This window comes from Equus asinus, chromosome 25 (genome assembly GCF_041296235.1).
Source record: "Equus asinus isolate D_3611 breed Donkey chromosome 25, EquAss-T2T_v2, whole genome shotgun sequence".
Lineage (NCBI taxonomy): Eukaryota > Metazoa > Chordata > Mammalia > Perissodactyla > Equidae > Equus > Equus asinus.
The window spans coordinates 56,278,786-56,302,868 of record NC_091814.1 but is presented as its reverse complement, the minus strand read 5'-3'; the positions used below and the strand labels follow the sequence as shown (position 1 = coordinate 56,302,868).

At 49.4% G+C, this 24,083-nt stretch overlaps 1 protein-coding gene across 27 annotated transcripts in view; it reads left to right on the top strand.

Annotated features, from left to right (window-relative positions):
- NFASC (neurofascin) overlaps positions 1-24,083 on the top strand; it is a 174,101-nt gene that overhangs the window by 44,997 nt on the left and 105,021 nt on the right. The window contains exon 2 of one of the 27 annotated variants that reach the window (XM_070497903.1): positions 11,831-11,910. The exons of the other annotated variants lie outside the window; for them this stretch is intronic. The gene's annotated coding sequence lies outside the window, so the exon portion shown is untranslated. The remainder of the gene's footprint in view (positions 1-11,830; positions 11,911-24,083) is intronic. 27 annotated transcript variants of the gene reach the window in all.

The following is a 24,083-nucleotide window of genomic DNA, read 5'->3' as shown; positions in this document are numbered from 1 at the left end:
AGTTCCTTCCAGATGTGTGATTTTGGCTTTTTTCTCCTTGTCTGCACTCAGGTAATTTAAAAGCAAGATTTGGGGCAGGGTCAGCTTCAAATAGAACCCAAGAGAAAATGCCACCTTCAGGTGGATGCATCGTCCCCATTTGCGCCTTGCTGACGGGGAGGGGAATCGGACGAGAGGGGATGAGCACGCTTCCAGGAACTGACGGCTTCCCAAACTGGCCAGAGAAAGCACGTCTCCTCTTAGCACCAGCAGCACAGTGCGCTGTCTGCCGGCCCTCCTGGGATTGCAGCTCACAAACGCTGGTTGCTATGGATACGGGCAGCTGAGGCTCCCCTGGGGCAGTGGCTGCGTGGAGGCAGGAGGCTATTTGTTGCAGTGATGTGGGCCTGGTGTCCAGGGTTCCCCACCATGGTGCCTCTGCAGGGGAGGCGGGGACCAGCCTTGCCTGAGCTGCTTGCCTGGGCCGGGAGGACCCCAGGTGGACCAGCCGGTGCCTCTGTGGCCCAAACCTGGGGGCGTGAGCACCTGACGGAGGCCATGTCTGCGTGGAGCTGCTGCCCTTTAGGTGGCACTTCTGGGTAGGAGGCCTGCCCATTGGTGAGCGGGGCACAGTTCTCTCCTCTTTTCTTCTCACTTCGGAGCCTGCCAGAGCTGATGCCGTCGATCCCCAGCCTGGGAGTGCATTTCTGGATTGAAGACCCTCCCCAGCAAAGCTTCACTGTGGGTGGGCCTGTCCTGCAGGTGAAGGCAAAGGATCAGAAGGTGGGGGGGACATGGTTCGTGCCATCAGAGAGCCCCCGGTGTGAGAGGGTAGACAGCCCCTGCCCACAGTGGGCTCCCAGTCCAATTGGGACAACCAGATGTACATCATGGACACAGGGAAGGGGACAAAGACGGAAACAGAAAAACCAGTCGCTTCCTTCCTTCAAACCCTGCAGTGGCGTCTCTTCACACTTCCCGTAAAGTCAGCCTCACCTCCGTGGTGCAGACGGTGCCGTGTCGGCCGTGCAGCCCGTCCTCCAGCCTCCCCCTGCTGACGCTCCCCGTGTGCCCTGCTTCTGCCCCATGGCCTGGCCTCGTCCTCAGCACGTCCTGGCTCCTACCCTGGTGCCTCCTGCTATTCCCTGGGCCCGGAGCTGTTTCCCGCATCCCCGCCGGCTCCCTCGCTCCTTCACCTCATTTCTTAGGCCTCTGCTTTGCTGTCACCCCTGCCCACGCTGTCAAACCAGCCCTTCCTTTCTCCCCGCGGCGTCCCTCAGCCTCTGTCCCCGCTGTGCTCCTCTGCCCAGCACTTACGGCACTTGCTAGGTGGCTGTTTGGCTGCCTGCCTCCCCCTCTGGAAGGGCAGCCCCTCCAGGGCTGGGACAGGGTCTTCTTCCCCACCGAGTCCCGCTGCTGGGGCGTCGCTGGCCACGGGGAGAGTCTCAGTCACTGTCGGATGAATGATGAGCGACAGCTGTGTAGCTTGTGGTTCTCACTGAATTCTGTGAACATGTTTACAATACACTTTCAGATTATTCTACCAGTTGCAAAAATAAAACTTCTCAGTTGTGATTCTAATTTGCAAGTTAAAGACATTTTTCTTAAAATTTGATTTTGGTTCCTTGAGACGGTATCCCTCACAGGGGTGTACAGACCCAGGGTATTCCTAGGATGCTCCCGAGAGCCTGGGGATACTTTTCCTTTGGAAGATGTCTGTATTTAGTCAAGCTTGGGAAGCCCACGGTGGCTGTTGGGAATCCTGTGGATGCAGGCTCGCGAGGCAGGGTGCGTTGGAAGCGGACTCGGGAGGACCTTCTGGAAAGCGGGTCTTGAGCTGGAAGAAAGGGGCAGGTCTTACCACAGGATGGAAGAGCACTGAGTGCCCCGCTCTGAGGGCCGCTGCGTATGCTGGCGGTCCTCTGGGCGAGCCTCGTAGGCCCCGGGGGCCGGTGTGCTGGGCCTTGGTGGAGTCGGAACCTGGGCAGAACAAGGGGAAGCAGTGAAGTGGAGGCGCTGCATGCCCTGAAAGCCTGGATTCGAGTGACAGCTGTGCGCTGGAGCAGTGACCCATAAACGCTGCTTTTTGGCCCCTTCTGCGTCACTCATGTCGCACTGAAGTCATGTTGGCCTAATGGCCCCTCCAGGGAGCTCTGGCCCCTTCCTGTGGCCTGTGCAGCTGGGGTGCGGAGTCAGCCAGCAGGTGGAAGATGACCCATCCCTCAGGAGGGCAGTCCCCAGCTCACCAGCTTGCAGTCCTTTGTTTTACTGGGAATCAGCCAGGCCAGAGGTCAGCATTGTCCTTGGAAGACCGTCAGAGCTTGCCTGCGGTTGTCAGGGAAGAGGGTCAAATTCCCCGGGAGCAGGCCGGGATGAGGCCCGTCTCCCGCATCAGCTCTCCGCTGTCTGCAGCCTGGCTGGTGCCGGTGGCATGGGCCTGGCGAGGCGGCTTCCACAGCCTGGTCACAGAGCTGTGGACCTGAGCAGCTGGGAGGCCCTTGACCAGCACACAGTGGCCCCTTGTCATAGGGAGGAGGTGCCTGAGGCCCAGAGAGCCACTGAAGAGCTGCTGCCGGAACTTGGGCCTCCCGACACCCAGCTCAGTGCTCTTTCTGCCACCTGCTGTTTGGGACTGGAACCCAGGGGGGCCATGAGAGGGGGCGGCCATCCCTCAGCGCCTTGGTTTCTGCCGCAGCGTCTCACTCACAAGTATGAAAGTCGACCTTGGGAGGTTAACGTAAAGTATCTGCTCTCTGCTGGAGTGACAGTTGGTCTCCTGGGACACGTGGCTGTGGATGTGGCTTCCTCACCCTGTCGGGGGTGGTGGAAGGACTGGGCTTCAGGCTGGTCTGTGTTTGGGGGACTTTCAGCCCTGGGGTAATGTCTGTGTGTAGAGTGGCCCCAAAATAGAAAGGCTGCTAGGCCTGAGGAAGAGAAAGTCAGTGCTGGCGAGCCTCTGCCCTCCGTCCTGCCCGCCTCCTTCTCTACCTCCCCTGCCTCTGCCGGCGTCACTCATCTTTGGTAGTGCTTCCTGGGTTTTGAGGTCCCTTCCTCCTGCCGTCCCCCAGCCTGGAGGGCGGGCGAGTGTGGAGGTCAGGAAGGGAGCAAGCAGAACGGGGCCCAGGGAGAGCGCCTGAAGCAGAAGGTGAGGTGAGGGGTGTTCTGATGCCTTAATTTGGGAGCTTGAGAGGGAGCCGTGTCTTAGTGTTAAGAGCTCTGGTTCTGGAGTCCAGGAGGCCTAGATTTGACCCCGGGTTCCTCCTCGAGACCCCGAAGAAGCGACTTACCTTTTTTGAGCCTCAGTTTCCTTCTCTGAAAAGTGGAGGTAGGAGCACCTGGCACACAGTGCTGTGAAGAGGATTCACTGAGATAACACGCATCAGCGGAGGACAAGCACCCAGCACCCAGTAGGTGCCCCTGGTAATGTAACTTAGCATCATCGTCACCGCCATGGTGAGTGTCTTCACTGTGCCCATCACCATGCTGGGTGTCATGGAGAATAAAGAGATTTTCACACACCAGCCACTGGACACGTAGTCTGACTGGAGAGTCTCTGCACGTAAGAGAGAGGACGGTGCAAACGCACGCGTCACTAAACTGGGGCGACCTGGACTATGAGGGGGCGGGGAGGGCACCACAAAGGGGAGAAGGTGACTTCAGAGGCCTTTGGAGGAGTTGCAGGTGGGATTAGGAAAAAGCTTGATATATATTCCAAATAATATTCCACTTTTAGTGTCTCCCCCAGCCCTCTCCCCAAAGAGAGCGCTTTAGAATGACTCGGGGCCAGGCAGGAGTTCTGAGCGGCCGGTGGGCCGGGGAATAGAACCCGCCATCATCACCCTCGCCTTTGCCCTCCCAGGGGCACAGTCCGCTGGGCGCCTCCTTCCCAAAGACTGGAAGGTCTCCGTGGCTAGATGGAGAAAGAATCTTCCACCCTCTTTGCTCTCACTGGACTCTGTGGGATGCTAGAAATATTTTTCAACCTGCTGAAGGAGAAAGCATCGACCAGGGCTGGTGCCAAAATGTTCACTTAATTCGAAAGAGTCTTTTGTTTGATGAAGAAAGCAGCTGGGCTGGAACCTCCTCTTCTGATCTGACATCATAGCCTGGTGGGCTGGGCCTTCCATTCTTGTCCACTCGCAGCCTCGAAGGCAGTGAGCCTGCTCAGGAGTCCTTAGGAAAGCTCATTCTGGTTTCACCTGTCAGTTCCGTAGCTTTAGACAAATTTGTCACCCTCCGGCCTTCGTTGCCTCACCTGTGGAGTGGCCGTGACAGCTGTACCCCTTGGAAGGGTGAGTTCTGACGGATGGTCTCCTGCCCTCCCCTGCTCTCAGGCCTGAGCGAGCCACCCCTTCCACATGGGTGCTCCGGGATGTCAAACATATAATTCTGTCATTATCCAAAGCACGTCTGAGCTCTGCTTCAGAATCTCCTGTGAGCCTCTGGCGCATCTTTCAGTACCCTCAGCGATGGGCAGTCTTCTTCCTTTCAGAGGGAATTTGATTTCTGGAAGCAGCCTAACAGGACAAGTAGTATATGGTCAAGCTGAATGAAGATGCTTTTAGCTCCAAACAAATGAAGCTGATTTTCTTTGGCTTCTAAACTGACTCAGAGTTCCGTTCCAAATAAAGTGTTGAGAATGTTTTGAGCAAGACCTGCGTCTTAGACACAGGTGGTAAGCTCTTATCATTTTAAGGCAGCACTCATTTGGATGATTAATTCTGGTTTTTAAAAAATGAATTTGCTACTTTATGTTTACACCTCATGTTTTTAAAAAGTGATTGTCCTCTTCGTTCCTTATTCATTTCCTAATGCATTTGTTTTATGTGTTTGGATGTTTGTGCTTTTTATTTTCTTAAAAATGTGTCTCACCCAGGTCATTATCAGTCATAAAAACATTAAATGTCCTATCTCAGTGGTTCTCAAACCTGCCTCAGCTTGTTCAAACGCAGATGGCTGCGTCACACACTGTTTCTGACTCAGTGAGTGTGGTTGGAGCTCGATGATTTGCATTTTTAATATACTTCCAGGTGATGCCGCTGCTTGGGGACCATGTTTTGAGAGCCCCTGGCCTAACCAAAAGGGGCTTTGGTTATCTAATCCAACCCCTTTATTGTACATATCGGGAAACCGATAGGTGCCTCCCTTGCCAAGTGTTGTAAACTAGATTAGTGACAAAGCTGGAATTGGGGCCCAGGCATTCAACACGCCCAGTCTAGTGCTTCTAAAATTATTATTTCTTGGCTAGAGACTACTTAACATGACTGTGGGTTTTTAAGATTTTGTCGGACCTTCTTGATTTAAAAAAAGCTGGCCTTTTAACCTCTTTAATACAACTGTGTCCCTGATTTTTATTTCACCTCAGGAATAACTTGTGTTTGATTTGCCTTTTTTTATTGGGATAAAATATACACAACATAAAATTCACCATTTTAACCATTTTTAAGTGTACAGTTCAGTGGCATTAGGCACATTCACACTGTTGTGCAGCCATCCCCACCATCCATTTCCAGAACTTTTCATCCTCCCCAGCGGACGCTATGTCCCCACTAAACACTGACACCGCAACGCCCCCCCAGCCCCTGGTCACCCTGTCCACTTTCTGTCTCTGCATTTCACTGCTCTAGGCACCTCATATAAGTGGAATCGTACCGTTTGCCCTTTTACGACTGGCTTATTTCACTTACATAATGTCTTCAAGGTTCATCCGTGTTGTGTCGTGTCAGAATTTCCTTCCATTTTAAAGCTGAATGCTATTCCGTTGTTTGGAGAGAGCACATTCCGTTTATCTATTCATTTGTTGATGGACACTTGGGTTGTTTCCACCTTTTGGCTGTTGTGGATAGTGCTGCTGTGAACATGGGTATGCAGATACCTGTTTGAGTCCCTGCTGTCAATTCTTTTGGCATATACCCAGAAGTGGTACTGCTGGATCATGTGGCCATTCTCTGTTTAATTTTTTTGAGGAACATGGTTTGGTTTTGATTCTGGGAGCTTGAGGCTAGAAATATGGATCTGCTGTTAACAAATTAGTGGGTAAACAGCCCGAACAGTCCCTGGCTATTAACCATCTGGTGCTGATGTTGGAGGTGAATCGCTGCCCTGAGGCCTTGGGATAAAGTGACCCCGTTATTCACAGTTTACTGCCAGAGGCTGCGCACGGTCTCCTGGGTTTTCTCTCTTCCACTCCTTGGCTCTGCTCTGACTTCACTCTCACCAGTCTCCATTCATATTTGTTTCCCTCTTTGTCTTTGGGCATTTATCTGTTTGTATCTTTGTCCACCAAATCTCGCCAGCCCCAGAACTCCCCACCGCATTCCAGAGTGAAGTCTGGAACCGGTGGGTCCAAGCCCATTACCCGGCATCTTAGATTCTCCAGGTGGAATATGATTATAATCTGGGGAGGAGTGTGCCGGGAAGACCTCACAGGTAGCAGAGATTAAGAAATACTTACAGAATTAATGACTAACCATGACAGTCGTGCTAGAATGCTCTCAGACAGGGTTTTAGGGCTGGGAATTTTGCAAGAAACAGCCAACTACTTGGATCAGTTTTCGCCACCACCCGACAGTCTTTGGGGCTGTTCCTCCAAGGAATCTTGTGCTGGCCTGGAATTAGAGGGGGCATTGTGAAGCTGGTGCCTTCTGCTTCCGAATGGGTACCAGAGTGAGGGTTGGAGCGTGTGTCTTCCTTGGGATCCACCCTCCTCTGGAAAGATCCAGAGCAGTGACTCCCAGAATCAGCAGCACGCTGGGGGCTGCAGGAGAAGAAAGACCAGACTCTGGCCTCGCACCTCCTAGTTCCGCAAACCCAAGTCTGCAAACCCACGGGTCTCTTCCGCTTCCTTGAGAGGGTATTGGGAAACTTCGAAACCAAAATTATTACATTTTTAAGTTAAAAAAAATTAAGACTATAAGCATTCTCTTCCTGGTTTGATTTGCAAAATCTGTTATCAGTGAAGTTAAGCCAATAGCAGCCAGGTGTAGAACTCCTAACAGGCGCGTGTCCGCGTCACCTTTCCACCTCTCCACGTCAGTCACTTGAGTGGCTGGGTTACTTAAAAAAAATTTTTTTTAAGCAGCAAGATGCCCATTATTGATGCCGTGAGAAATTCCTCTTTTGGTCTGGTTCTAGTGCTCCATTATCTGGGTTAACGGAGGAGAAAAGTGAAGCAGATGTGGCAGTTAATCCAGAGAGTCTCTGTTGGCTGAGAATCGCATTTTTCATTGATTTTTTCTCAGCAGATGGTACTGCCTTTCTGGGTAGAGTTTTGTGGTTCACTTCTACCCACACGTCTCGTCCACGTGGGAAATGTCTCGTCCGTCAGATCCGGGGACTTTGTGTTTCTCCTCCTCCAGGCCGTTTTCTGGAAGGAGGTGGTCCACATAGCCCCGCCAGGGGTGTGTCTCCTTGTTTCCTTTCCTCGGGTTAGAATGGAGGCTTCCAAGAGTTCCCAGATCCCAGCAACAACCAGGGAAGGCCAATGTCCTGGGTGGTAATTGGTGCCATTGGCCCGGCTGCTGGGAGCTGTCATCAGCGTTCAGAGTACAGATTTGTGGAATCCATTAACATCAACACTTGCTGCTGATTATAACCAGACCTGCCTTATCTCTGCGTCAGGATGCTGCTTGAAGGACCGTTCCCCTCCTGCAGCTGACTACCCTTTCCTGCTGCTCTTGTGTAAAAATGAGAGGATGTTTATTTCCTCAAGGCTGTTAAAGTCATCAAATGAGACCAGCAAGGTCTCTGTGGGCCTCCCTAGTCTCTGAGAGCTGCCCTCGTACATCTGCTTAAGATGAGGCAGAACCCACAGCCAGATGGCTGACTTGCCAGGCGCTAGACCAGCAGGAAGAGATTCAGGGTGTTAAATCCCCTGAGATGAGGCCGTGACATGCCTCCTTGGCGACATCCCTCCCTTCCTCCATCATTCCTCCAGGTTGTGTTTGCTGAGCATTTGGGTCCTTGTGCTGGGAGTGGCGCGGGGACTGGAGCTGTGTGAGAGCTGGTATGTGCTGGACAAGCCTCTCGGATGCCTGAGGAACCAGACTGCCCCACAGGAACATCTAGGCAGCAGTTAGGGCAGGCCTCAGCGCCACCAGCCATCCTTATATACTCAATAAGGTGAGCATGTGTCACTGAAACTCTTGCTCCGAAACTAGGCACGAAGAAATAAACATCAGGACACAAGGAGAACTGACGCATTTTAAGCGTCCTAAGTAAAGGTACTTAAGAAAAACGGTGCCTGTGTCTTTGGAAGGCGAGCCCTTTTCCTAGGGGGTGATAGAGGGAGTGACAGAGCGGACATCTGCTGGTGCTTGCCCAGTGGTCTGGTGCCCCGGCCATGGGCCAGGCCTTCTTGGGCAAGCATTGTGGATGGGCAAAGAAGGTATTCCCTCAACTGGGAACCAAAGAAATTTGGGTCTCAAGTTGAAGCAGCTAGACATAAGGTGCCTGAAGTCATGTTTGAGGGTAGAATGTAAAGATCTGCCCCATCACCGGATCCTAGATTACTTGGGTCTTAGCGTGGAGTCTCGAGTACACAGTGCCTAAGGCAAGGCTTGCGTGCCTCAACTTTGTTAGGGAGCGCAGTGGCAGAGAACTGGAGTGAGGGGAAAAGGGAGAGACGCAGGGAGGAGGGCTAGCCAGTGTGAGCGTACGTTATTGATCTGGCCATCACTAGGTGTCAAGCCAACCAATGGCTCAGTCTTTCGGGACTGTAGAAAATGACCGCTCCTCAGAACAGTCAATCAGGAGAGGAGGGGCTACCCCTCTCCCACTGGTCGAAGGCCTGGTCCCCTCCATTTCTGGGTCACACGGCTTGCAATCCCTGAGGAATCCTGCTTGTCTCATCCCCGTTGTCAGTGGGGAGCCCCAAGCTGGAAGCAAGAGGTGGAGGAGGTAGGCGTAAGCCCAGGCACTGTGGGGTGGTGCCCATGTGGAGGGTGGAGGCTCGCAGAGCGGGTCAGACTAGCGGTGTCTGGGCTGGAAGACAAGGCCGAGGGCCCTGGGGACAGACGCGGCTGAGAGACACCTGATCTCACACCTGCACACCACGCTGGACAGGAGGCAAGATAGTTTGCTTTCGATAAGGACAACAGTGTGGGGCACAGAGTGGGGCTGCATGGGGCGGTGCCAGGAAGCATTATTGGTTTTCCTACGGGAGATGGAGACAAAGAAGAAAGACACCAGGTAAACAACAGCTGCTACTTAGTCTGCTATGGCCAGACCTCTGCTCAGAATAAGCCGGTGCAGAAGGAAACCATTGTCTCCTCCCTTCCTGGCCTCTGTGGAGCCCTGCACCTCACCCAGCCCAGGGGAGAAGGTTCTGTGGGCTCCTCTGCTAAGCTGAGCACCACGATGTGCCTTGGATGGGTGTGGGCATGTGAGACCATTTTTTTATTTGAGGAAATAAATGAGCCCGTAGTAAGCAATATATAAACAGAAGAGGTGGCTCAGGGCTGGTAAAATTGAAACATGTTGAACAAAAGTGACTTCTCTGACACTGCCTACACGTTTGTAGTGCTTTTGCTAAGTTCTTCACCCTCTTGAGTACTGAGCACCCGCCTTCCTTGGACACTTAAGGAAGTATCTTAAAAAAGCGTCTCAGCTGTTTAGTAAAGTCTGAAGCTGTGAGCTGCTGTATCTAGAGCTATGCAGGAAGCCTCCCCAAAACTTAGGGGCTTAAAGCAACAGCCGCACTGTTTATTCAGAGTCCATGGGTCACAATTGAAGCTGGGCTTGGCTGGGACATTCTGGGGGTCATGCCTGGAGTCGCTCCTGTGGCTGTGGTCACCTGGTGGCCCAAATGGGGCTGGGTGATCTAAGATGGCCTCGCATGCCCGGCACGGGCTGCTGTCAGCTGGTTGGTCTAGGGCTGAGCTGTCCAACACATAGCAACTTGCTGCATGTGACCTGAGCATTTGAAATGTGGCTGGCCTGATTTGAGATGTGCTGTAAACGTAAATACATGCTGCATTTTGAAGACCTAGAAACTGTCTAATGTAAACTATCTCATTGATAACTTTTATATATTGATTACATGTTGAAATGATAATATTTTTAATATTAGGCTAAATAAAATATATTAAAATTAATTTTACCTGCTTTTCAGTTTTTAATATGACTATTAGAAAATTTTAAATTACGTACGTGGCTTGTGTTATTATATTTCTATTAGAGAGCATTATACCATATGAATGAAATATATGGTTGCATTGCAAATGGAGTGTGGCTTCTATTTCACAGCTTACACATATAAATGATGAAATAGATGTATGGTCCTACGTTTCTCCTCTGGCCCCTACATTCCACTTCTGGTGGAAGAAGGACCCAGAGCCATTTAAGGATGGGGAGTCTAGGCCAGGATGTAGTCTTGTTTTGCCACACCTCTCTTTGTGAAGGAGGGAAACAGAAGCCCAGAGGGTTAAGTGACTTGGTGAGAACTGGAGCCCTGGCCTCCTGCCCTCCAGGCCTTGGCTGTGCTGCTCACACCTTTCACTGACGCTTGGTCGAATCCCAGGCTTCTCAGTGGACCATCTGCTCTCCTCTTTCTAGACACCCAGAACCTTTCTCTAGCCCCATCACATGCTGTGCCTCATACTACAAGCAGCCCGAAGTTTTATACTCTATCCCCAGGACCAGAAGCAGACGCAGTAGCTCAGGGTCCTGCAGTCTGACTCTCTGCTGTCATCAGTTGACATTCACTCACCTAACCTGACCATTTGGGACAAGACTCAGAGCAGGGCCCCCACACCAGCCTGGAAGCAGGAATGGAACATCGAGACTACAATTACTGACAGTCCTTGGGCTGGGTTAAGGCACGTCCGCCTAGCCTTCTGACTCAAATGCTCCAGGGACCTAAGGCAGTCTGCAGCTTCTGTGGCTACAGCAAAGCAGAACTGAACCATACACCTTGCAGAAAGCAGCTCAGAGATGAATATTGTTAGGCAGAAGGAAAACAATGATCGGGTTTTGTAGTGATCCAGTTGAGACTTGAACTCAAGCACAGCAGGAAGCGTGAATATTAAGGGACGGAGAAATTGGATGCTTAGGAGCCAAAATAGGAGTTGGATGGGGAGCTTGGAGAGGGAGAAGAGTCTGGTTCTCAGGTCTAGCTAGGTGAACCCACTGAACGAGTGTGTTGTTCACTGAGAACGTGACTGTAAGGAGGGGGAGGTTTGGTAGAGAAGATCATGGGTCCGGTGTGGATTTTAAGGTGCCTCTGGGAGATGCAAGTGGAGATGGTCAGTAAACAGCTGGAAATACAGATTAATTGAGAGAGAAGGAAGGACATGAGAAATTGATATGTGAGTGGTTATTCAGTAGGCAGTGGTTGAAACCGTTAGTGGCGATAAGATTCTCCAGGGGATTGTGGAAACTAAGAGGACACCACTGAGAGTGAGACCCTGGGGAATAGCGGTGTTTGATCTTCAGGGAAAGGAAACAGAACCCTTGAAGAAGGCCAAGAAGGGATCTCACCGCGGGGCCTGCCCCTCAAGCTATAATTGCTGCAGAAAAGGACAGAGATTCCTGGGACGTAGTGTGTCATGCGTTGTTCATCTTTTTATTCCCCGAAGGGCTTTGTACGTGGAAGACGCAGTCAGTGTTTGCTGAGTGAGATTAAGTTGGCGCTGTGTTGCAGCGCACTGATTGAGCTCAACTGAGCTGACTGCTTCCTGGGCTGCTCAGGCAATTTTAGACTTCTCCTTGCTCTGTCCAGCTTCTCCCCCTTTCCCTCCTCTTGGTCACCAGGTCTGGTATACAGCAAGAACTTTGTTGTGCAGCTACATTTCAGGGTCTTAGTAAAAGCTGGTACAGAGGATCTCACCAGTTACCATTTGCCTGCCTTCAGGTGACTCTGACCAAAATACCCAGATAACAGAGGCTTCTGTAAAAGGACATCTAATTACCTCTCATCATAAGCACCTGAAGGTAGGTGGTCTCAGGTTTGGGGCAGGACTTTGGTTATAAAGGACCCGGGCTGTTTTTGTCTTTTCACTTCGGTATCTAAAGTTGTCAACTCTCAGTTCCCAGGTTTATCACCTCATGGTTACAAGGTGGCTGCCGTAATTCCAAGCATCTTGTCCTAAAGTAGTCAAGTTCCTGGTAGGAATAAAATATCAGGACTCGCTGTATCTTTGACAGAGATAAAAATCTGTGCAGAAGTTTCCTTTTACACTCCATTGGCCAGCTTGGCCACCGGTTCATCCCTAAACCAAGTTCTAGCAAAGGCTTATGGCGTCACCACGCTGGCTCAGCCAGATCAGGGCTCACTCCTTGGAGCTGGAGGAAGATGCACCGTCCCTGAGCAGAGGACCACCAGAAAAGCATTGGAGCCCTCTAAACCGGGGAAGAAGGAGGGAATGGCTGTTGGCTAGGAAATCAACGGTGTCTTCCATAGCTGTATTTTTTGTACTTGTAACTTAGGTTTGAAATCATTCGATTCAACATTTATTGAGCGCTTACTGTGTATCAGGAATGGTTATTTCACCACTGAGGCAGATAACAGGTCAGATTTTAAACTGCTGAGCAGATCCTTCTGCCTGCCAATCTTGTGGGCCTCTGTTATTCCTTAGAGGTCTTCCCTGATGGGACTGAACTCACCCCCTAGGTCTCTCCATGCTAAGCCAATATTCTAGCCAGTTCCCTCTCCATCTCGGTTGATGCAGCTAACCCTGACTTTGAAAATCCTGTATTCCCATCATGTTTGTTCTGTTTGTGATGGACCTTGTCCTCTGTACCCCTGGTCTCCCCTTCAGCTTCTCCCTTTCAAATATTTTACCAGCTATTCTCCTTTCTGTCTTTCGTCCATCTCCGTCAGTCTCGGTTTCCATCAGTCAGTCTCAGCGTCGCCTACAAGCTTGTTTGCTCGCTCCCTTTTTCTTTCTGCCCTATGCATTCTCTTCTACCTCGTCCCTTGCTTTACTCCATTCTTCAGGAGTCACCTGCTCCCCTCTGCTGACTGTTCCAGATTTGGACGCAGTCCCTGGCTCAGAAGGTTCCAGTGAGTCCCCACTGCCTGGTAGATGAAGTCTCTAGCCTGACAGAAGGGTAGCTACATAGCCAAGAACAGTAGAAGGGACTTGGTGAGAGAAGAGGTGTGGAGGGGGTTCGTTCACGCCATCTGTATTACTCGAGTCTTTTACTGCAAGAATGTATTCTGTCTTACTTGCATTATTACAAAATAAAACACCTCTTGCCTAGCATTCAGAGCTTTCCATATTCTTTGCAGCTCCTCTGCCACAACTCTTCTGCACGAACTTTCCTCTCTGTTCAAATTGACACCTTTCCTGCCCTTGAGACCACCAGCCTTGAAATTGTTGAGCAAAACACAACCCAGTATCAAATGGCCTATGTCTTTCCCTCCTGACTTACTTAATCTCTACCCCTTCCTCAAGCTTCCAAGACCTAGACTGTCTAATACCTTGCCCGAGAGCCCCGTCCCACCTTCTGCAGCCCCCACCCTCCGCTTGAGCCTCCCGGCCTCCTCCTCCTCTGAGCTCCCAATGCACTTCCACTGTGGTACAGCAGGGCTCCAGGTGCATCTGTCCCTTTGTGTCCTTCAGCTCTGCTCTTGGGGCACCGCCTACGAGAGCATCCATTCTGGCTGCCTTTGGTCCTTCTCTCTCTCATTTTTGCTGATGACACTGAATGTGGCTGGAGTGACTGAGACAGGATTCAGCTGACAAAAGTAGGCTTTAAGATGTGGGCTCCAGAAATGCATTGCCTATCAACTGGAACCCCTGAACTATTCATTTGGCTTTTAGACATTTACTTCCTGGTGATCGGTCTGATATTGTAGCCTTGAGGCATTACTTAAATGCCACATTGTTACTTACTACTTCCTATCTATTTTATCCCCCCAACAAGATCATAAACAGCATAAGGGACAATGTCATTTCTTATTTATTTCTGTTTACCTCCACAGTATCTTTCTCAGTAAATATCTGTTGCTTTGATTTTAATCCTATTTCCTTACATTTTCTTTGTAGCTGTTATTTTCAAAACAGCTCTCGCAGACTTCTTCATTTTTTGAATACTTAAGACTCCATATTTGAATTTGAGGGTTGATGTTTATGTAAATAACCCCTCTAACCTCATAATCACCCACTTGGAGGTCCAGAGTCTTCAAGAACCTTCTCCAGGTTTCTACTTTTCTCCCTAGCCTGTAGGAGGTTGAGAATGAAGGGAATTGAAGGGAATTGGTTCTGCAAATGAGGTAAGTCGCCTGGAAATGGCCTGATGAACGGGTTTTCTTGAGATGACTTTCCTTAGAAGCTTCTCAACTGCACACAGCTCTGCCCACTCTCTGGCCTGAAGGAGACAGCATGGAGTGGGCCAAAAGGAACGAAACGGAGGCGGGGAGCCAGAGCGCGGTAATGAGAACTGCTGAATGCGAGGACTGAGGTCCGTTGCCTGAAGCTGCTGCGAGATTGGTGGGAGGGGCAGCATTGCAGCCCCCGCCTGTGCTGTTGCTTGATGGGTTCAGTGATTGTATTCTGAGTAGCATTCAGGCTGGCATTTAGACAGGCCTTGAATGTGAATTCTTGCAGGGGAGGCAGCCGGCACAATCCTGCTTTGTTCCAGTTCTTTGAGGACTAAGGAAATCATTTTTTAAAACAATACCCTCCTTCCTGGGCTGCCACTTGTTTGTTTGCTCTGAGGATTTCTCAGTAACTCTTTGGTCTCTTGCTTGTGTTCACACGCTGTGCTCCTAACCAGTTGGGCTTGGTGGAAGGCAGGGTTTGGGTCTCTGTGAAAGGCAAGTGACGTGTGGATTGTGCTCTTCAGCGCGTGCTGGATGCTCACAAAGAGCCGTGTACCAGTGTCTCATTCATTTGTTCCTTTAAGCATCCATTCAAAAAACGCATTCCTGGGCTTGGTTTTGTGTCCAGGACTATTCTAGGAACTATTTTGGGGTGGAAAAGAAGTGAAAGACACATATTTTGCCTCAAGAAGCTGTAGTCACCGTATAATAATATTATTAGCAATAACGGCTCGCACCTCTTACTGAATCCCTTTTACTCTGACCAGAAACCAGGCCAGAGACGTTCTAGATACTGTTCAGTTGAGTGACCCAACATTTCTTGAGTGCTCTTGTCCCGGCACTGTGCTGGGGGCTGGGCGGGCAGCTTAGTCTAGCAGGAAAGACACATTTAAAGGTAACGTTTACAGGTGTGCAAGGGTGCGCTCGCCCTCTCGAAGATGCTCCTCCCGGCAGCATCAGGGCACTTGGAGCTCGTTATGAGTGCTGTCCCCCCAGATGTGCTGCTTTTTGACGAGATCACTCGGTGATCCATTTATGGGCACTGAAGTTTGGGAGGCACTGGCGGGCAGGCTGAGAATTAGCTTGGTCTGGGGTGAGAGATCAAAGAAGGGCTCCGGAGGCAGAGGCTTTTAAGCTGGGATGTGATGAGGGCCCAGCAGGAAAGAAGATGACATATATATATAATATGTTATACATATATAAATAAAGAAGGTAGAGGGTGGGGTGGAGCGAGTTCCAGGCAACAGGAGCAGCCCGGGAACCTGCTGGGCCTTGAAGTCCAGTGTGACAGCTGAGCTGAGGGGTAGGCAGGGGTCAGCTGGGGGAAGGCCTTGTAAACCAGGGCAAGGGCAAGGAATTTAGACCCAATGAGAACGGATTAAAGAAAAATACCGCCCCCACTTTATAGATGAGGAAACAGAAGCTCAGATAGGTTGTGTAATTGGCCCAAGGCCACACAAGCTAGTAACTCACTGGTAAACTAGTAAGAGCTGGAATTTGCATCCAGATCTCGAATTCCAAAGCCCATTTTTTGAACCACTATGTAATTTTCCTCTCAGGCCATTAAGAAAACAAAATATACGCATGATAGAATTTTTAATGCATCTCTGTTATGTATGATTTGGAGAATCTTATAATGACTTAAAACAAGATGATTAACTTTGGAATAAAATAATAAAACCCATGAGCTGAGAGAGAGAAATTCCATTTGAGCAGATTTTTTTCCCCTGAGTTAGGAGGTACGGTACAAAAGGAGACGATGTAAGTTATATAGATAACTCTTGTTACGTGAAGAAATAGATGTCTGTCTCAGGAAGCACCTTTTTCCGTAAGAGGAAGCATAAAACGGATGGTTGTAAGGGTAAAGCGGTCTGTGATTAAACCAGCGTGAGTCCTCCCCCTTGTGCTGCTGGCTGAGCAGCCTGGTGTCCTGCCTGTCTGTCAGCGCTGGTGTGGGCAGCAGTGGTCAGTGGTCTGTGCAGGGGCAGGAGAGAGAGAGCGGCCGGGCAGCCCAGGGGCCCCACACCTCAGTCAGAGCGGGAGGGGCGCTGGCTCCAGCTCAGGGGATGTGCAGAGGTGCCGGGTCTCTTCCCGGAGACTCCCCAGGTCTGTGAGGTTCCCGGTTTCTAAGAGGCCAGAGTGGCCAACACAGCCGCTGTGGGGAGGAGAGAAAGCAGACCCCTCTCCCTGGAGTGGGAGGTTAGAGTGGGAGAGGGGAGCCCTGGGCTCAGAGCTTTCTAAAGCTGTTGGGAGGTGTGGCCTTTAACCTTGGGGAGCTGCCAGTCTAATGGGAGAGGCACAGCCCCTGCCTTCAGACAGCTCCAAGTGCGATGAGGGAGGCACAGCCCCTGCCGTCATGAGATCCAGAATGAAGGGGAGAAACAGACCTGCCCCACGGAGCCCCCAGGCTGATGGGGAGACGGCACAGACACAGGAGTGATGATAGCGCCGTTATCGCAGTTACACAGCTGTGGGGAAGTCCCGGCACCCCGGGCTCCACGTGCCGCTGGGACTCTGGGTGTGACAGTTTGCTGCTTCCTGCCTTTTCCCGGCCAGCTGCAAGCCAAGAGGCCAGTGAAGACAGAAATATTCCAGAAGGGGACATCTCTGCCCGCGGTCGTTTTTAGGTTGCTACTTATAGCCCTGGCAGGAGGCGAGGGGAGCTCCTGAGGCTGAGACAGGGATCGGGCAACACTCAGGCCGTCCCCCACCCCCACTTTCCTGTCATTCAAACCCCAGCTTTCCTCATGGCTCACACGCCACCACGCAGCCGAGGCCGGTGGTACCAGTAGTGAGTGACACATTTGCCAGCTCCCATGGGCCATCCAGCTGTTGCTCTAAAGCACCGTCTAGCATGCGGTGTATTTATCTGGCCTTGGGAAAAATGGAGTCCTTCTGTCCCCCTGCCCTTCCTCCCCAGCACCTCCCCTGGAGGCCGTGACTGCTGACACTGGGCAAGAAAGAAAGAGAACTTGAGGTTTACTGAAGGGAACGTGGGTTAATCAGGAGGTTCTTGCTTTTGTCCACAAGTGACTTGCATGTCACCTTGACCAAGCTCTCCTCCATTCCTTTGCCACGAGGAGCCCCGTTCTCCCATCGGTGTTAAATGAGGGGAGCATGGTGCACGGCGCAGACCATGTGATCTAACACTGCAAGACCCAAGGTCAGTTCCTGGCTTTGCTTGCTTCTAGCTACATAGCCTTGGGTAAGGCAGTTCCACTTGTCCTCAGATAAAGAGTTTTAAAAATCATTTGGGCTTCCGTCTTCTTACGTGTAGGATGAATGACGTAAGGGAGTGAGGACCGTGATACCTACCACACTGGGTGGTTATGAGGGTCACTTATCCTGAATACGTTCAAATGCTTTGAAAAGTTTAAAGCATTTCATAACCAGTGTTATTTTTTGAACGGGTGATGGATATTCTTCCCTTTCCTACTCACATGGTTGTGGTGTTGATAATGTTGGAAAAAAATCGTGTATGAAAACAAAAAGTTTATTCGATATAAAAGACTAATATTGGCTAAAATAAATCCTGAGGGCCCCCAGGTTTGAGGCCTGAGCAGTAGGAACCGATTCATGATCACTGCTGTGCGCGCGGGGCTGAGGGGTGGAGGATCGAGGGGAAGATCTCGGAGTCCAGCGGGAGAAGTAAGAGGGAGAACGGCAGTAGTGACACGTGGCATTAACTGCTGCGTCTCAGACTCTAGGTGCCGGGGGGGAGGTGGGGGGGGGGTTCGAAGCAATCAGGGAAGCCTACATGGAGGAAGCACTCCTTATTATAGCTACATGTATAAATGTATTCACTTATTCAACAGATATTTTTTACCAGCTTCTATGGGCTGGGCATGGTTCTATATGTCAGAGATACAGCAATAAATAGATAAAACCTCTGTCTTTCAAGGAGCTTACATTTTAATGGGGGAAAGACAGGCAATAAACGAGGAAAATAAGTAAAATATGTGGTCACTAGGTGGTAGGAAGTGCTGAGGAGTTATGAAGCAGGTAAGGAGCCAGGGAGTGCTGGGGACATGGTTTGCAACTTTACATAGTGTGGCCAGAGAATTCCTTAGTGAGAAGGGGACAATGCAACCAAGACCTGAGGGAGAAGAATAAGATAGCAGGCAAGACTCGAGCTGTGCGCAGGAGACGAGCAGTGCAGGAGAGGGCAGAGAACAGATCGCTTGGGGTGGGAAAGGCGGGAGGACCTGCTGATGGCTCAGGTGAGAGCTGAGCGGGAGAGAGAGGAGTCAGAGGTGACGCTAAGGGTTTGTCCTGAACACCTGGGAGAGGGGTTGTCGTTAACTACACTGGGAAGGGCTGTGTGTTGGTGGGTAGAGGAAGAAGGTGAGAGCGGAGCTGAGAGGGCAAGGTGAGCGGGAGACGCTGAGACGTCCGTTAGAAGCAGGATCGCAGGTGTCCGGTTGGCAGTTAGGTATATGGGTCTGAAGTTCAGGGGAGAGGTCTGGGCTAGAGATAAACTTGGGAGTTGTCAGCATATAGATGGTATTTGATGCTAGGAGACTGGATGAGATCACCAAGGCAGAGAGTGTACGTAGAGAAGAGAAGAGACCAGGACGAGTGTGGGACCTCCAACATTAGAAGTTGGGGAGAAGGGGAGGACCCAGCAGAGGAGATTGAGAAGGAATAGCAGTAAGGGAGGAGGGAGACCAGGAGGTTGTGCTCTTCCAGACGCCGAGCAAAGGAGGTGTTTCCAGGAGAACCGGGCGAGCAGTTGTGTTAGATCAAGGAAGATGAGGAGTAGGAATTTCTTCCCTTGGACTTACACTATTGAGGGACCGTGACAAGGCCAGTTCTGATTGAGTTTGGGGGAGAATCTTGATTGGAGTGGGTTTAAAAGAAGTTTGGAGAAGAGAAATTAGAGGACATAAATGTGGGCAGGTCTTGTAAGGAGTTTTCTTGTACAGGGAAGAGAAATAGGGCAGGACCCAGAGGGGAGGCGGGGCACGGGATGGCCCACAGGTTGGGAGAGATCGCAGCGTGTGTGTAAGCTGGTGGGAAAGAGCCGGTAAACAAGACAGTCTTGAGGAGGCAGGAGGAAGGGAGGAATTGCTGGGCACTGTCACTGAGGAGACGAGAGGGGATGGACCCGGAGCACAGACAGTTCATCTGCGGGAAGAGGAGAGAAGCTGGAGCACACAGGCACAGAAGCAAAGGGGTGGTGGCACCTATGGAAGTTCTCTTTCGTTGCTTCTATTTTCTGTCTAATAAACATGGCCATCAGCCAAGAGCCAAAGGATGGGGAACCCCAGTTTCTTTAAAAAATAAGATGTAAGGGAAACAAAGAGAGATGGAACTTATAGATTAAAAGAGACAGAATACACATATCAACTAATGTGTGGACCTTATTTGAGTTCTGATTCAAACAAATAGTAAAAAAAAGACGAGACATTTGCGAGACCGTGGGAAATTTGCATACAATGGATATTTGATGATAATAAAAATTATAGTTAATTTTGGAGGTGTGATTTTATTAAGGTTTTGTTTTGTAAAAGGGTCGTCTTTTAGAGACAGATGCTGAAATGCCTATAGATGGAATTGTACAGTGACAGAGGTTCGCTTCCAGGAACTCCAGTGGACAGGTGAGGAGAAGTGTGCCAGGCGGGGAGGTGATGGCTGTGGGTCCGTAATTGTTGATGTTCGCTGATATGCATGTGGAGATTCATTATACTTTTTCCTACTTCATAAGAAGAAAAAAGAAAAAAGAACAAGGAAGGAGATGTTGGGGATTTCGGAAGCCAGGGGAAGGAAGGAATTGACATCTGGGAAAGCAGATGAGGAGGGAGATGCGTTTGCTTGTCAGATGCCATTAAGGGCCCACTTGAGATTCAAGAGCATGAACTTAAAGTGAGGCCAGACAGCGTGGAGGTATGTGTCTGCGCAGCCGCGTCCAGCCGCCCACGGGCAGGCCCAGAGAAGGCGGAGAGTTGCATTTAGCCGGAATTGTGTGTTTAGCTAACCAAGTCCAGGGGTGGGGAGGGTCGTTCTCCTGTCACGTGGATAAAGTCTTGGAGGAGCAGGGTCGCGTCTTGGCTTCAGTGTCTCACAGCTTATTTGACTGGCTGATTCCCCAGTCCACCTACATGTTTTGACCTAATTTAATAGTCTATTGCGAGTACTTGAAAATGATTTATTTGGAGGTGCTAAAGGGAGCGGGGGTGGGGAGTTATCACTTGATGGGTCCGGAGTGTCAGTTTGGGAAGATGAAAAACTCCTCTGGATGGATGGTGATGGTGATGCCCGACCGTGTGAAGTACTTGATGCCACTGAACTGTACACTTAAAATGGTTAGAATGGTAAATTGTGTTATATATGTTTTACCACAATTATTTTTAAAAGATTTTGTTGCATCTATGAGAGAGAAAAAAAGTTGGAAACAGGAGGGTTCCAACTGCCTTGTGCCCCGTGCCCCTCCCCTTGGTCCTGAGTGGGGGATCCTGGATGAGTGTCCTCGTCCCTGGTGCATGTGGCTGGGACAGGTGTGACACTCCACCTCCACGTGTTCACTGTTAGCTCGTGCTGTGGAGGATGTCCCTGTGGTCCAGGAGGGAATCAAAGCATCGCCTAAAGACACAAGGTGTCCCCACCCCCCATCACGGCACAGCCATTGCAGAGCGCCTCCTTCAGCCCCTCCTGTCCATCGGCAGTGGTCTTTCCCAGGTCTGTTCACCTGAAGCAGGAGCCTGTCTTTCATTGGATCGTTTCTTCCTAGGTCACAGGTCTGGGAGGCCAAGGGCTATGGCTGACCTGCTTTATCCTCCTTAAGACGAGATGCTTCACAAGTCAAAACATTTCTCTGGCCAGGTCATGTTACCAGTACCAATTTGGCTCTGATTCTTGGTATATTTTAAAACTAAGACATATTGAATATATAAGCTAAATATAGTTACACATTTTTTTCCCTTGGGAATAATAACAATTTTCTGAGATAATCACAAAGAGAACTTTTTAAAGAAATCCTTTGTGGTGTTTGCTCATCTTTGTGTCTTCCACAGGGCCTTTCACAGAGCAGTAGTTGAAATTTTGCTATATTGCTGTGAACTAGGTTTCAGCATGGAGTAAAAGGAGTGTGGGCTTTGGGGACAACAACCTCGGTTTGAGTTTTGGCTCTGCCACTTACCAGCTGAGTAACTCTAGACATATTACTTAATATCACCGGGCTTCAGATTTCTAATTTGTAAAATCAGGATAATAATGCCTGCCTTATCGGGATGTTGTAAGAATTAAAAGGGATAATTACAAGAATGGATGTCTATTCCTAACTTTCTCTCATTGCTGCTGCTTTTTTTGACAAACATGGCTGGGAAAGAATTAGGATGTAGACAGCTGAGTGACCTTAGAGAGATCGTTGAACATCTCTGAGCTTCATTCACATTTTTCATCTATCTGTGCATCACTTTTCTCATCACATTGAATGATGGAATTCAATTAGAGATTTCCTTCTAGATGATCTAGGGTTTCTTTGACCCATTGGGACAGATTTTCTTTTCTTTAGGGAGCTCAGATGCACAGCATTGGAGTCATCATAATCCTTGGTTCATGACTCATTCTCGTCATTGGTCCCTGCATGCCCTGCTGGTTTTCTTTCTTTCTCTTATTCCTCTTCCCTCCCTCCCGCCTTCCCCTCCCCCTCTCCCTCTTTCTTCCTTCCTTCCTGTCCATCCATCCTTCTACCCATTACTTATTTGTTTATAATAATATAGTAAGTACCTGCAAACCCACTACCTACAACAAAAGATAGGACTTTGATAATTAGCAAATGTCTAATTTTATGGTCCCACCACTGCGACTACCAAGCTCTTCTCTCTCCCTCCTCCGCTGCCAGAAGTAATGGCTCCTGGTTTTCATTTTTCTATTTTTAATTGTGGTTAAATATACAAGACATAAAATTTACCATTTTAACGCGTACAGCTCAGTAGTATTAAGTACATTCACGTTGTTGTGCAGCCAGTCTCCAGAACTCTTTTCATCTTGCAAAACTGAAACTCTGTACAGCTGCTCCCATTTCCGCTCCCCCTAGTCCCTGGGAGCTACCATTCTATTTTATGTCTCTATGACTTTGGCTATGCTAGAGACCTCATAAAAGTGGAATCATACATACTTGTCCTTTCGTGACTGGCTTGTTTCGCTTCGAATAATATCCTCAAAGTTCATCCATGTTGTAGCATGTGTTAGAATTCCCTTCCTTTTTAAGACTAAATAATATTCCGTTGTGTGTTTATACCACATTTTGTTTATCCATTCGTCCATCCACAGACTCTTGGGTTGTCTCCCCCTCTTGGTATTGTGAATAATGCTGCTATGAACATGAGTGTACAAATACCTTTTCGAGACTCTGCTTTCAACTCTTTTGGGTACATACCTAGAAATGGAATTGCTGGAACATATGGTAATTCTATTTTTAGTGTTTTGAAGAACTGCCGTGCTGTTTTCCAGAGGGGTGCACCATTTTACATTCCTACCCACGGTGTAGGAGGATTCCAGTTCCTCCACATCCTCACTGACACGTGTCATTTGCTGGGGTTTGTGTGGTAGCCACCCTCATGGGTGTGAGGTGGTGTCTCATGTGGCTTTGCTTTGCGTTTCCCTGATGGTTAGTGGTGTTGAGCTTCTCTTCGTGTGCATGTTGGCCATTTGTGTACCTTCTTTAGAGAAATGTCCCGTCACTCTTTTACCCATATTTTAATCAGGTCGTTTGTTTTGTTGTTTTTGAGTTGTAATAATCTTTATCTTGAATCCTATTTTCTTTTATTTCGTCTCTGCTGATTATATAGTTTTATTGACAGCACGCTAATTCACTTGATTTTGCTTGTAGTGTAATGTTTCATTGTCTCTATCACAGTTGAATTATTCACTCTCTGTTGATGAGCTTTTGGGTTGTTTCTAGGTTTCTGCCATGGTGAATAGTGCTGTTAGGAACATTTTTGTACGTGCACAAGAATGTCTCGTGGGTGTATATTTAGGAGTGTATATAACTATGCCTAAATCGTAGTTTGCAATGTTCAACTTTCGGAGGTGATGTAAAGCTTTTTCCAAGGTGTTTGCACCAATATATTTGTTAGCTGTATGTATTCCTGTTTGTCTCCCGCCTCTATTTCTACTGGATTGTTTATCCTCTTATTTACTTATGGGACTTTTTTTTTTTAAAGATTTTATTTTATTTCCTTTTTTCTCCCCAAAGCCCCCAGTACATAGTTGTATATTCTTCATTTCGGGTCCTTCTAGTTGTGGCATGTGGGACGCTGCCCCAGCGTGGTTTTGATGAGCAGTGCCATGTCCGCGCCCAGGATTCGAACCAACGAAACACTGGGCCGCCTGCAGTGGAGCCTGTGAACTTAACCACTCGGCCACGGGGCCAGCCCCTACTTATGGGACTTTTTAATATATTCTTGGTAGTAATTCTTCATCAGGTGTGTATCCAATATCTTCTCCTAGGTCTTAGCTGCTCTTTTCATATGCCTTGAATTTTTCCCCAGTCAGATTTATTAAGGTGTAACTAACCTGGGATAAAATTCACCTTGCTAGGTGTACAGTCCTATGAATTTTGCAAACACATACAGTTATGTCACCACAACCATAATCAAGATACAGAACATTTCCATCATTCCAGAAAGTTCTCACATACCCCTTCTTGGTTAATCCTCTTCCCCCAACCCCAGCCCCTGGTCAACTGATCTTTATTGTGGTCCCTAGAGTTTGTGTTTCCTAGAGTGTCATACGGCGCATTCAGTCTGCAGCCTCTGAGACTTGCTTCTTCACGTACCACGATGCATCGGAGGTGCCTCTAGCTCGCTGCGGGTATCCGTAGGCCATTCCTTTC